Here is a 14,481-nt window from a genome sequence, read left to right as displayed (position 1 = left end):
CCTCAGACAGGGCTGTGCCAGCCTCCCGTGTGCCTATAAAATTCTACCACAGCATTTTTTATTCGTTTTGTACAGTATAGTGGGAACCCAGGAAAGGAAGTAATCAGACACCTGGGCTCAGCCCTGGGATATTCACTCTTAGATCATTACAGTTTCTTAATCAGTTCATTTACAGGTGTAAATGTAGGCGTTATTRTAAAAAACAATCTAACTAAAAGTAGTAAAATATTTCTGGTAACATTAACCTGAACAAACAATAAAATCCTGTCAAATAAGAAAAAAAAGTCATGATCAAATCAACAAACTAGTTTCCATGCTGAATCAAAATAAAGTAGCTAATTAATGCAAAAAGTATTAGCAATCTTTTTATAAATTCTAATTGGGAGTCCAAGAATGTATCTGTTCTTTTGCCTAAAAACACCAACAAAAATAATTTATCAAAGTCCATCAACTATGTAATTTGCATTTAAGTAGCTTAGTACTGAAACCAAATTATTTAATGTGTGAACCACAATGACAAAGTCAATTATAATTTTTTCTGTTAGAGTTCAATTCTCACCTGGTGGCTAACCCTTTCGTTTCTCCATAGACTCTCAATAGGCAAATATTACTTTCAAACATCATAATGAAACCCATTTCAAATACATTTCCATTTCACAACAGGTCTATAAGACCATACCGACCCGTTCTCAGTGCCCACATAGCCTTCCGCAGCAATATAACTGAAAGGGATTAAAGCCTTCTGCTACAAAGCCAAAGCCAATATTACATTGACACTGCCTGCAGAGCAGAAATAGAGATCATTCATCTGCAATGATAAACAGCGAGTTTCTTTCGGAAGGTCTTCAAGCAGAGATGACTTAGGAATGAAACAAAAATGGAATATTGCTGAAAAAGTGAAAACAAAAACAACTTCATTTATGGGCTGACATAACTGCCTGGCTCACTGTTAGACAAAACACAACAACTGACTTGTTTAGATGTTTCTTCTATTTTTTCCTTGTGTTATACTGCTCCGAGTACAAAGTATTGCTTCTTGTTGTAGTGACCTTGAATATAAGCTCTCAGAGGTTTTGCTTCATTGCTACTTCAGGCAGACTTACCCCCTTGAGAAATATAACAGAGATCTGACAGCATGTTGGTTTTATTCACCAGTGATTAAAGGTCAGACAGCTCAAAAAGCAGCTTACCACTGGATGCCATGCCATGTTTTCCAATATTACAAGATGATCCTAGCCCTGATATTTCACCTACTTTGTCTGAGACTTCTTCAGAAGAAAAATAGCTGCTTTTTGTTTTGAAGAATGAAGATTCTCTTCACAAGTACAGAGTACAACACGCTGTGCTAGTTTTTAGGTATTTATTGTATTTGAGAAAGATTATTTCTATTCGTGTTAGATAAAGTGGGTCATGAAAATCTCCAAAGCCACATGAATTCAGTGAAATAAATAAGAACTAAGGCAAATCTTCAAGGGATCTTAAAAAGTACTGAAATACAACRGAAATTCAATGGGATTTGGTACATAACTCTTCTTTGAAAAATGCAATTTAATGGGATGCCATGGTCTTCAAGTACATCAAACTATATTTTAAATKAATATAAATTCCTACCATTATTAATCTTTTAGATAAATTGATGCTCAACAGAGATTTAGAATCTGATCGAAATATATATACTCATGTTGAAATCCCATTTATACAGTGGTCYTAGAGAGGTCTACTGAAATATTTCTAACGATAAGACTTTGGAAGGCACATACAGATTTTAAGACGTGATCTGACGTAAATCTCCAGATCTCTAGTTACTCTAGCATAAAACTGACTTGACACAATTGCTGAATCGGACTCTGATTTGCCAGCTGCAGTTCTTCAACCTGGCTGGTCACYGGACATTATCTCACTCTGTGCAATCATTCCTCCTGTGCAAACACGTACAAAATTCCGGCAATGCAGAACAGCAGAATTTTATGTTCGGATCACACAGAGATGCTAGCTCCAGGAGGAGAGCTATCAGGAATTAGACCCATTTGTTTCTACCTTGCCTTTGCCGAAGGTTTTGAGATATTGGTACAAGGTTGCATCTGTAATCTGTTCGCAAACATCAATACATAGAACTACAGCTCTTTGAACATCACCTGTATGCTTGCAATGCTAAAACACCCAGAGATGCTGCCGAATACCCCTGCTGAAAAGAGAAATCTTTCACTGAACTGAATGTGGGTGCCGGGCCTGAGAACGGCTTGTGTTCAGAAACATAGCTCCTCATGCTCTTGTGTTCACAAACAAGTTTGTATACTCACTTGTGAGTTCAAAAGCACAGTGGTGCCTAGTCTATATCATAGTCCATTTAAAAAGACCCCCACATTTACAAAAAAAATTAGTGTGATCTMAAATTTGTGGTTGGTGCCTCAAAATTCACAACTGCTTTAAATCAGGAGCTAAAACATCTTCCAAGCAGCTTTTGTAGAAGTCCGGTGACTGTATTTCCAGGGAGCAACTGGCCCAACCTGGTTTAGGTGATCACAGAGAGTACCCACAAGGGGGTACATTTCGGTTGGGCCCACCTCTAAAGAGGATGCCTAGAGATCCATTTCCTAAAAATGCATCAAGTAACACAAACTTTTATTTGAAAAGGCTTTACAGCACAGACTCCAGTCCAAAASAGTTTAATTCAAGATGCATACTTCCTCAGTATTACTCCTTCATCATAAAGTTTTATTCTTCATAAAAGATTCATTTCCCCAGACCCATAAACTGACTACTTCTAATTCAGTGTCATTTTATAAATACTTCCATTCCTGGCATCAATCAAATGCAGCTGGCTTTCAAACCACAAAACAACAGCTTGCTACATTATCATGTTAAACAATATATATTAACTTATCAAGCTGAGGAACAAATGTCTGCAAAATCAGCAACTTTATAGTTCTGCCGCTGATGTGCGGAGACTCACTTGAGGCAGTCTCTCTCAGTAAAGGTAGAGCTAAGCCTCGGCGTATTTCAATATTCATGCTTTATTTGTCACACCTTCTGGGCAGTTCTGCTATTACCATAATCATTCAAACCCTCTGCTTGCACCTCCCAGAGTTCCTCATCGATCAGATACATATCTCACTAGCCAAGTCGTTGCTCCAACGGCTGCAGCTATCAATCTGCTGATTGCTCATTTGGCCTATAAGTTGGCTTGGAAACATTGGTGAATCACTCCCCTCGGGCACCCAGAAGTAAAGCGCAATGCTTGCACAATTTTGTGGTGATTGGAGCAGATGGTTCCTTGGGAAAAGCTCTTTGGCATTTTGTTATTTACCTCTTAATAACCTTTCTTCTTCTTTTTTTTTTTGGCTGTCAAGATGCCAAGAGAACACTGGGAACAGTTCAGCTGACAGATGAGATCGACTATTACTAAGGGCCCCTCTCCCTTTTTTTTTTGATTTTTACTTTTCCGTTCAGCTGCCAGGTGGGCTGAGGACTTTGTGCTCGCTCCCGTCACGGTTCCTGCAAAGCGGCGACTCTTCTACTCCTTGTCCCCTCCCAGCTGGCCAAGTAGTAGGTTTTGTCATGTACAATTGAATGTTACGCTGATACGCGTTGTGCTCAGGTCCCTGGTTTTTAGAGAGTATTACAATGCAAGCACTTTTATTTCTGTCTTGCAACATGACTCATCGAAGATTTTACTGATGTGCTACTTTCAAAGGTCCTATCCAGCAAAACAAAAGGGGATTTTACCTTTTTCACATAGCTCAGATGAATCTCTTGTGGTAACTTTCGCTACTGTTACGTTGAAGTGCAATTTATTGTTATTAAAAATAATAAATTTACAATAAAGRATAGGACTGCAGTGGAACTGAGGCCTATTTCTAGCTAGATTTCCTATGTGAGCTTAGGCACACAGCCTTAAAAGATGACTCTAAATTGGGATGTTAACATTAAAAATATTGTCCAATTTAAGGACTGAACARTTTTAAGTTCACAAGAGCTACAGTGCTCAAAACATTCAGCCTGAAGTTTGCTCATGTTGTTGACAGTCAAAATTAGATGTCAGTTTTAAAATCTGATTTTTAGCTTCCTTATTCCTATTTTTCCCATCTTTTAAGTAGTAAATATACAGTTTTTTCTCAAAATATCTTTCAAAGAAATCAACTAAAAGATTAAACAGATATTATCATCAACAAATCGCTGAGGTCCTTCATAAACGATATGCGACCGTGGAAGAATGTGCACAGAAACCCAGGGCTGAACTGCCCCTTCAAAGCGCAGCAGGCAGTTGGGTGCAATGCAGGCTGCTTCCAAGGCACCTTCCAGAGATACGAGTGAASCAGCAAAAGACCCCTTTGAGCCCAGGGAAACTGCGCTTGTTGCGCTGTGATTTGAATTCTCATTGCCAGATTCTTAACTCAACAGAGCAACATCTGGACTTTTATTTAGCAGATACTGAACAAGACCAGAATAGATCATAATGCATAATTGGAATCTCTTTCCCATGGTGATCCACTTACATTGTTCTGACAATGGAAGGGATCTAAAAGCAAATATAAATTAAACGTATTCCCCTTTTCAGGCTAGGTTACCTGTTGAGATGGTTTAAAAATGATTTGGCATAATGAGGATTTCACCCATAGCCTCTTGCTGTTTAAGTCAGATCTAAACTGATAAATAGTCCCATTATGTCTAATGTGGAAGTAAAACTATCTTTTCCTCCGCTGGTGCAGGATCTCTGGTTTGTACTAATTTGCGTTTGTTATTGCACTGAACTAAACAACATAACTTCTCATCCTTTTTGCGAGTCCGCACTGTCCGTTCAGTACATTCCACAAAGGGAGAAGCCATTTTCATAACTAACGGGACCAGGTTGCTGAGCTTTCTTCCCACATTCTTCACAATTTCAGAGAGCTCTGTGCACCTCTGTACACTGAACATAATCAGTTCTACAATAGTACACTTTTAAGAAACAAGGCTATTTTTAACAGAAAAAGTATAACAAAGAATAGAAAGACATGGGAAGAAAAAGGGAGAAATCAAGAGTTACTGACATCTCTCAAGCACTTTTACATTACTTTACATGTAGAAAAAAAGAAAACAACTTTTGGAAAATGGAGCAAAGGAGGATACCCTCCTGTCTACTGTACTCATCATAGCTAATTACATGTTTGACTGTCATTTCGTATTTTAAAGACAACAAGCTCCAGGGAAGCAAAACAAATATAAGAAGAAAGGTCTATTATGTCTCCAATCAAGTGCATTTGAATTGCAACTACAGTTATTAACTTATGCGTGTTATTAAAAACTTGAAGGCCTTGCTCAATAGAGAAGACATTTAGTAAGAATTAATGAGTTCAGTCTTTTAGCATATCTTAGATTTGTACACAGCAATAATTTCCTTCCCTGCAGGACATTTTTGCATCATCTATTTAGATGTCTGGCAAATGCAGGATATGTATGTACTTTTAAAACTAGAGCTTAGATGGCACCTCTGATCAGCACATGGTGCATGCCAAGAAACTGCAGGCAGCAGGAGTGGAGAGATGCACTGCTGAAATATCAATTGGGGGATGAATGTTGACACACAAAAGAAACTTGRGTGATACTTAAATAGAGATGAAGAACTGTTAAGGAGTGCTACTATTTATAAAGAGTTAATGTGGCCAGACTGCATACAAACTGAGGGAGAAATAATGGGACATTTCTTACTGTTTCATCATAAYGTTCAGTTAAGATGTATGGGCAGGTCAACCTTTAGCAGTACTAGCATTTGAACTTTTTTTCTCATGAGTAATATAGCTGTTTTGGTAGAAGTTGTTATTCACGGATGGGGTTGAGAATGAGTTAGATGCAGTGCTGTCCCTAGAAAAACTGTGGGTTACAACGCCATGCAGCTGAAAACAACACTTTTAGGGATCTGCTGCTCCAGCAAGGCGGTGATACGTGCAATGGCAGTCAATGAAATTGCATTAGTTGAAGTTTCATGATATGGATGATATTCCGGTATATTCTGCTTTTTCTCTAGTGCTATGAATGCTTCTTTCCTTAGGGGCAAAGGTGAAAACGTTGAAAATGGTTAGCCCAGCCTAGGATTCCCAAATCATGCATATGTTATCAGAATATAGCAGATTATGAGGTTTTGTAGCAGCCTATGTATACATGAAACTTACTTTCTTACTTCTTTCTTACTTTCTTGTGTGCAGACGTAAGACATTGTGAAGCAAACAAAAGAGGATTATTTATCCTTTYACAATCATAACACTAAGAGAGAATACCAAATACAAAACACGCGGTCCCCGACACGGACAACTTACATTACAGACGCCATTCACTCTTCCCCAACAAAAAATTGCATGTAGCCTACGTATTTGTCTGACAGACTACAGGCAGCATGAAACATGCAGTTCCACGAGGAGYAAAATCAACAAAGTTTCATTTCCTATCGGTATTGTCCAAAGGCTCATCACTTGGATGGATAAGATGATGTCTAARAAGGGCTAAAGTCAGCCATTCCCTCAGTAAGGCCATTAACAGTGTCTTACTCCTCTCTCATTTTCATGAGGCTTATATGAATTTAAGAGACCTCTTCAATGAATTTTACTCCTACCAGAAAATTTAGTGAAAACTCAGTGATGAGTTCAAAAGCTGTGTGGGACTGACTGGCACACAAACAGGCAGAAACACATGCTTAAAGTTAACTTGCTCAGCTGGCTTTTTATTTTTATGTGCCAGTTTCTTTTCRTTGTGCATCTATAGGCAAACTCAAAAATAAACTCTATTCTCCAGCAGTCAGTTTGTCAAGGGAAAGCAATAGGCTGGGTTTGCTCTATGTTGACTGTGCCGCTTATTGTACTCTCATCCGAACATATACAAGCATAGAAATAACAACAGAAATCTTGATCTGGGGTGACATGGCTCTAAAAGGCTTTTATGTATGAGCAAGGGAGCTGGTTGCTGAAATATTCCCCTCTATTTCAGAGTACCTGTTGAGCTTCTCGACCTTTAAAAAATATTAACTTTTCACATTTAAAAATAAAGGGGGCTAATACTTTAACATACAGAGTTCCTAAGAGAGAGAGGAATGTGCCATGATGTTTTCCTGAAACAAGTTTACACTTGCTTAAATGTGAATCTAAACCTCCAGGTAAGAGGACGGAGGGAAACGTGGGCGGGCAGGCACAGTGACCACTCTGCTGCCATCAGGGGCTCTTTCCACCACACTGCCCCTACCTACRGCTCTGCCTTCCCCTGAACAGATTTGTTCCTAACCAGGATTCCATCTTAATTCTGGATCAGGAGTAAAAATGCAGAATTCTCCTCTCTGGTTCCCTTTTGACCAGTAAAGTCTATTAAGAAAATGCACGAATTACTTCTTGGATCATGACCACAAGCTATAAAAAGTCCCAYCGTTCTAATATTCCAACTGCCGATTCATAACAATCTTAAATGTCAGATAACATAAATCATAAAGCAATATAACACATTCTCTTGAAGTAAATGGTTTAATGTAAATGATGATATGCATTGAACATCTCACAGCAGGTGAATATGACAGAACAGTGATTTATGAGCTAAAGAATAGCTATCCAACACACAAAGAGTAAGATTTAGCCCCAGACACTCTCAGAGAAAACACAGAGGACCCACACTCTTTCCGCAGATGGGATAGCACAAGAAGTCAATCATAAAATCACAAGAAATAAAGATTGGATGAGACCTTAAAACATYATTAAATTCATCCCCCTGAAAACAATGCAAGACCATTCTTGGAAAAATACAGAATAATACTGGCTTATTTTTTAAAAAACCTCMAACAGAGGAAATTCCACAATCCCAATGTAATTTAGGACCATGATGCCTGCATTTGGCAAACACCTGCCAGAAAGTTAGCTCAGGCCCCAAGCAGAGGCAGGTCYCAGCTAACGCTGCCAGCTCAATGCTAGCCCATCATTGCACCACTGGAGGTGCAGGATGCTGAGCTTCGCACACCTTTTATGCAATTATCAGAAATAAAATCTAAGCCCCGACACCTTCTGCCTCTGGCACCGGTGACCTGCTCATTCGCTCAGCCCTTTGATCTGAACCGTTTGAGCACCCAAAACACTGTCAGAGATGCTCATAACTCATAGGATTTGCCATGCTGCTTGCCCACTTCCTATGAAATATTGGAATTGCCTGCAATCATTCAAATTTGACTTCAGACATATACAAGCTGTTTAAATGCAGATGCAACTTTATAGTCTAGAACAGCTAAGCAGAGAGTTTACTAAAAATATATATTCTGCTAAACTTTCACTTATCTCTGTTTTATAATCCAAATGTTTTCTTTAGCTTTTCTCTGCCTTTTCTTTAATAGTTTCCTATTCTTCTCATCTTCCCTGTTTACCTGGGTGGTACAGTTCTGGCCAGAGGAACTCAAATTCCTAATAGACAGCAATTTTAAAGTAATATAAATATATAAAGCCTGATGTAAATTTCATATCCAGAAATACCCATGAGAAATTATCTTTTAAATGTGGTAGAAAGCTTCCCCTAAACCTCGAGACAGAAAATAAACCAGACAAAATTAGTTTAATGATTTAACTTTCTTCAGGAAAAGAAGTTAATATCCAGTTTCTCCTAGCCTCTAAGCAGGGGAAAATTCTTAATCAARGTAAATGAAGAAAAGAAAATAGATGTTTCCAAGACTTCATTTAGCTTAGCAAAATRAGACTGCCAACTATTTGTATTCTGAACTGCTAAGAGGGAACTGGCCATCATTCACTTCAAAGCTACTTTCACCTCATCTCCATCCTGTCCTGTCAAGCAGAGTTACTGTTCTCAGTATTTACAGGAATGACAAGAAGAACGAGTATAGGTTCTGCTTTTTCCCATATTAAACAAAACGTAGCTAATTATTGGGAATCCAATTCACATTCAGCTATCCATCAAGCCATGAACGCCTCCAGCTTTGGAGACCAGGAGCAATTTGCAGCCCTCGGGTCCAGGTGGACGTCGTGGCAATAGGCTAAGCCCGGCTGCTCGCGCCCTCCCGCAGCAGCGGCTCCCTCTGGGAGAAAAGCTYGGGTGCGCTGGCAGACAGGCAGCAGCAGGACCTTTCTGCAGGTCCACCGGTAGGGACCGTGGGGGAGCCTGGACAGAAGCGTGCCTTAGCCAAGCGAGAATTAGGGTGACACTGCAGAGTGCTTTGTTTCCCCCTCCTCCACCAACGGAGAGCAAATCTCATGAAAAGGAAGGACAATAGTGTCAAATCTAGGTTTTTGATAACTAATATATGAAAGTGCAATAATATTTTAAAAATAAAAAGGCAATGAAAGCAAACAGTATGATGTGTTAACAGTAACAGTCTATGTTGCAAAGCACTGTAAAAGTTCAGTTTCTGTGTGGCACGCGTAACAAGAAACCCAAGCTACGTTTTCTTGGGTGTGTATGCTCTGCRTTAGGATTTTGTTCAATATACAGATATTCTTCTAAGAAGCGAAGGATTTTTACAGATTTCAATAGTCCTGTGATCAGGCCACACTTCAGAGACAGAAGACCCTCTTGTTTCAATTACCTAGTCTCATAAAGGAATTGAATAGCTTCTTAAAACTATCTTATAAGAAAGGCAGCAATCATACTCCCCAGTATCAGCAGGCTTTAACTAAAAACATGTCATTACATTACAGAAGCCACTTTAGATTATTCTTCTATTTTTAAGTAAGGTATACTGGCATCTTTCCTGATTAAAGGGTAATAATATTACAGTTTAATAAGATCTCCCAGTGCAAGGTCAGTCTTCCTTGATTGGAAATGCTTTTTGAGACAGTGGGCCAGAATTTCTGTTGATATAAATCAGCCCTGCAGTACTAAAGCAAAGATTTATGTTAGATGAGGCTATGAAATACAGGAGTGACCTTGATGGTCTGCATTTCATACACACAGCATTATATTGCCTTTATTCCCTTTTACATTCCTAATTTCTTACTTTAGTAGACATAAATGAAAGAGAAAAGCAAAAGGATGATCAGTGCCTTTTCTGCACCTCTTCTATTTTAGACCCTTTCCCTTCTTGCTAGCAATGACTAATGCAAGTATCAGTTTTCTCGTACGTACACAGGATAATGATGATACACCAGTATGCACTTCACTCACTGCACTTTACAGAAGTCCTCAGCTGCATTCTTTGCTTCTTTAATTAATGTGAACTGGTTGGGCACTAATCTTGTTTTACTAAGTGGGGATATCTTTCTTATTCATGATCCTGTCAGTACGGTTCTCTTGTCACCTACGTCAATCCGAAATTAATCCATACAAGGCAAGAGTGCTTCAATACTACAAAGCTAGTGTGAATGAAAGCAGAATCAGATCCCATAATGAAGAGGTAAATCTTCTTACAAATTTTTGGCTCTGTGTGTAGGACCTTGAGCATGCACTTTTATTCTAATTTATCATTTCATCTTTGTATTGATTTCGTAGTCARGTCCTATCCATTTGATCTATGAAACATCTGAACCTTGTTATCTTAATCTCACTTATCTGAGAGATAAGTGAGAGTTTCAGTCTTAATACAGGACCTATTTTAGGTGGGTTTTGTTTTTCTCTGCCCCCACACTCCCCCAAACCTGAACTATTGGATAGATCTTTTGGTTCTCTCCCCACGCCTGCTCTATTGAAGTCATTACAGTTACTCAGATTCATCCTGTCCAGATAATATTTCATAATGAACTTCTTTCCTGCTAGATCCAGTAAATGAACAAGGTAACTACTCCTGTTTCTATGTCCAGAGAATTTCATCAAGTCCATTGCACTTTCCTAGATAAATCTTATCAAAGCTGTAGTAATTCCCATTAAGACTACGAGCAGAAGGGGTATGTTCCATTGTAAGGTCTTGAACGTAGTACTGAAAAAATTCTAACAGAGGATCTTAGGGCATATCTTGGAAAGACATCCTTGCCCTTAAAAGTGATATATTCTTCTCCCATACATTCTTCTGAACCACACTTAGAAGCTTATAGTAGAGGAGTCCTCAATCAGGAAGGATAAAAACATCCAGTTCTTCTAGAAACCTCCAGTTTCATTAAATCAACTCCACAGCACCAGCTCATTCCCTAACAGCACTCTAGAACCGTAGACGACAGAATAATTTTTTCAAGCCATTTCTGCATCTTAAGATTGAAATTTGGAGAACTACATACCAGAATCTCTGCAGTCCTACTCAAAATCCCCTGGTTTTGGTTAAATTTTATTTTAAAGCCACTGATAGCTGAATTTAATAAATGATTCAGATGTTTAAAGAACATGCTGTATGATTTTAAAGCAAGTCTTTGAAACCACCTTATAAATCTCAGATTCAAATAGGTATCCACATATGCAACAAGAATACAGTTTGGTGAGAGGCCTCTGTTTCCAGGAGGGGCCCTGACATTTGATCCTGAATTAAGTCATTAAGTCACTGAGCCCAGTATATTTAGGCTTAGACCGTATGTACTTCATTTCACTCAGTTACAGCCATTTAGGCTTAGCTACCTAGTCTTTTATGCTTCTCAGTAGTCACTGGAGAGGGACCAGCGATTTTGGATGCAATTCATCCCATTCTAGATTAAATATTTGAGCAATATAGTTGAGCTGRAGCAGCTTTAGAAGTGATTACTGATTCTGGAGGAGGTCTAACTCAGAAAAGATACCCAGSTTTCAGGTACTTAAAGTAGGTGATACTGATTCCATTCATTCTGCTCATTGCTACAGATGTAGAAAACAGGGGTAGAGTAAAATGATTCTCCTGAATTTTTCTTCTAGCATCACACGTTCCAAAAGACCTTTTCTTCCCCACTTTGTGCCTACTAACCATAGAAGGGAAAACACACTTGTAGAAAGCACATCAGAGGCCACGTCCCAGCTTTATCCCGGGCAGCTTTACAGTCTGCACTGACACTTGACCCTGGAAAAGCGGAGGCATGCGAGGACTAACAGCAGGCCGTGATATCAGTGCTCTTACTCTTTCACAACTGATGCATCATGTTAGATGTGGCCCTTAAGCAACAAATCAAGTTATTTTAACTTTGGATGCAATTGATTTAGTATTGAAAGGGCTATATTATATCCCTGCAGAGAAAATATGGGCATGGAAAAGGCTCTGTATGTCATAAAAYATCTAAATATTGACTGTGGAACTCCTTAATGTAAAATTAATAATTAAGCACAGAACAGCTCACTATATATCACTGCCAGCAATGAGACAGTCAGAGATCATAAGAGTTGTGGAGCTGTGTGCAGAAACAGTGTCATTAAGTAACTGGCTTGTTCAAGTGTATTTATACACACGCACATAAATATTCTCTCTGTGGGTCCAAAGAAAACAAGCATCAGTTAGTGCTATGTTATGTCAAGAATGAACACTAACAAACAGATTTTAAATGGCAACACAATTCCACCTTTCACTGTGGACTTTTACACAGCCCCCAGCTTGACCACACTTAAAGTTCAAGGGGTTCCTGGGGCTTACAATGATCTGAATTAAACTCTTAAAAATTCCTAATTCACTAAGACCTTTTCCTTAATCTCTCTATACCATGTTTCGGCTAGTTGAAGACAACAGAGGGTTTCTCCTTCCCCTGCCCAAGCTGGCTGGCAGGGATCTGGCTAAAGGCCAGAAGCTCTAAACCATATCTGCAGAGTGCTTTCCTGCTACCATGACCTACGCTGCTTCCCAGCTGTGGAGAAAGCTGAGCTTTTCGCTTAAGGAGAGCTTCACATGAACGTGGCAACATGGTCTTTCTGGAGCTGGCTCAGATCTGGGGCAGCTCGGAGCACAAACGGATGAAGCTGCATCTGTCTTTGGGTATTCATGTTCAATACTTTTTTCCCGTTTTCCTGTACTGTGGTGCTATACAGACTTGCTTGAGTAACCTTAAACTACAGAAAGCAGGCACATGGGCTGCTTTCTGGGCTTAAGCGTAGTACTACATGACTAAACTAGTTCAGTCACTGGTGCACCCTTTCTTGCACAAAGTAGAAGAACATTTTCTGTCCCCACCAAATATCTGGTTTCAATTAGGACAATTTACATATGCAAAGACACCAAATACGTACCAGTGGCTCACTCCCATTGTCTGCAATGGCATGTACCAGGCATATAAATAACAACTGATGTTTTCATTTCCCCTTTTTTTTCTCAGTCACCCTGCTGACTTTCCTAATTGGTTTCCAGTGCTGGAAAAGTCAATTGCAATATATGACCAAGTTTAAGGCTATCTGTACATCTCATTTAAACAAAGACATGCATAAAGCATATTTTTATTCGTTTTGTTAATGCTTTTCACTGGAGCCCTGGTACTGCAGGAGCTTCACGGACCTTGCTCACACACTATGGGGGACACACTGACAGTTTCAGAAGACACCAGCTTTCCAGATCAAAGCTCTTCCATGCAAAACTTTGGTTAGAAAGACCAAGGAAGAAATATTTTACCTGAGACACTTTGTGCTTGTGTGATTTATTCATGTGTTTCTCCACTAACTTATATGAAATCTTACTTCCTATGAATGCGAACTGTAAATCTCCCTGCTAGCCAACCAAGTCGAGGTCAGTACTGAGTCACAGGTCCTGTCTCTTGGACGTCTGCTAACATCTGTCCTTGACACTACCACAGACTTCACAACTGGATGAGATCAACAGCATATTGCACGTGATATTTACATAAACTCAAGGGGRGAGGGGCAGAGAATCCCCACCACAGCTGTATGCTTGTAAATTCCTTGACTTTTGACAAGATAAGTCACTTCCAAAAAATCCCCAAACTTAACACCTGATAAAGAAAAAAAACCTTACTGACTTTGATAACTTTAAGGTGTAATTATTTTACGTCTGTTTATCTACAGCAAAATACCTGTGACAGTGATGATATAACAGTGAGCCACAATGATTTGTATCTATGGATTATGTGTCACATTTGAAAACCTGTAGCTTAAATCATGCATTCGTGACAGACCTTGAAAATCTAAGAGGGGATAGGTATTCCAATGAACTGTGTCAATGTCAAATGAAGTTATTCCAAATTTTTATTACGTTACCAGAAACACACATTAGATAACTGCAAACTGTTCTGTTCAGGGAATTCCCTTAGCTTTTTATTCCAAGGTACTACTTTAAAGAGAGATCAGTTTGCAATTTCATTCACTTGCACGCCACTTACGAAATAACCCTTTGATACCAATCCTGGCAGGATTCTGTTACGCGTACTGTACTTCCTATGCCTATAACAACTAGATATGATAATGATCATCTTTGCATTGAATATATCTGTTGATACAATGTAACTAAGAATTAAACCCCATAGATAATTTGCTTTAGCAAATAAAAGGCAACATATTTTACAAGTTTCCCAGTTACACTGTATTGGCACAAAATACCAATAAAGTCTTAAAAAATAAAGAACTAAGTCATGTATAGTCACACAAGCATAGTCTTTTAAAAGTACACAGGTGATGACAATAGGGTAATATTGTCAAAAGCACAGAAACGCA

At 39.0% G+C, this 14,481-nt stretch overlaps 1 protein-coding gene across 1 annotated transcript in view; it reads right to left on the bottom strand.

Moving 5' to 3' along the window:
* The window catches only part of CDH13 (cadherin 13), a 488,994-nt gene that overhangs the window by 134,670 nt on the left and 339,843 nt on the right, over positions 1 to 14,481 (bottom strand). The window lies entirely within an intron of this gene.

Source organism: Apteryx rowi, unplaced genomic scaffold (genome assembly GCF_003343035.1).
Source record: "Apteryx rowi isolate R43461 unplaced genomic scaffold, aptRow1 scaffold_1, whole genome shotgun sequence".
Taxonomy (NCBI): domain Eukaryota; kingdom Metazoa; phylum Chordata; class Aves; order Apterygiformes; family Apterygidae; genus Apteryx; species Apteryx rowi.
Note: the sequence above shows the minus strand (reverse complement) of the source record. Positions and strands in the feature narration are given on the sequence as shown.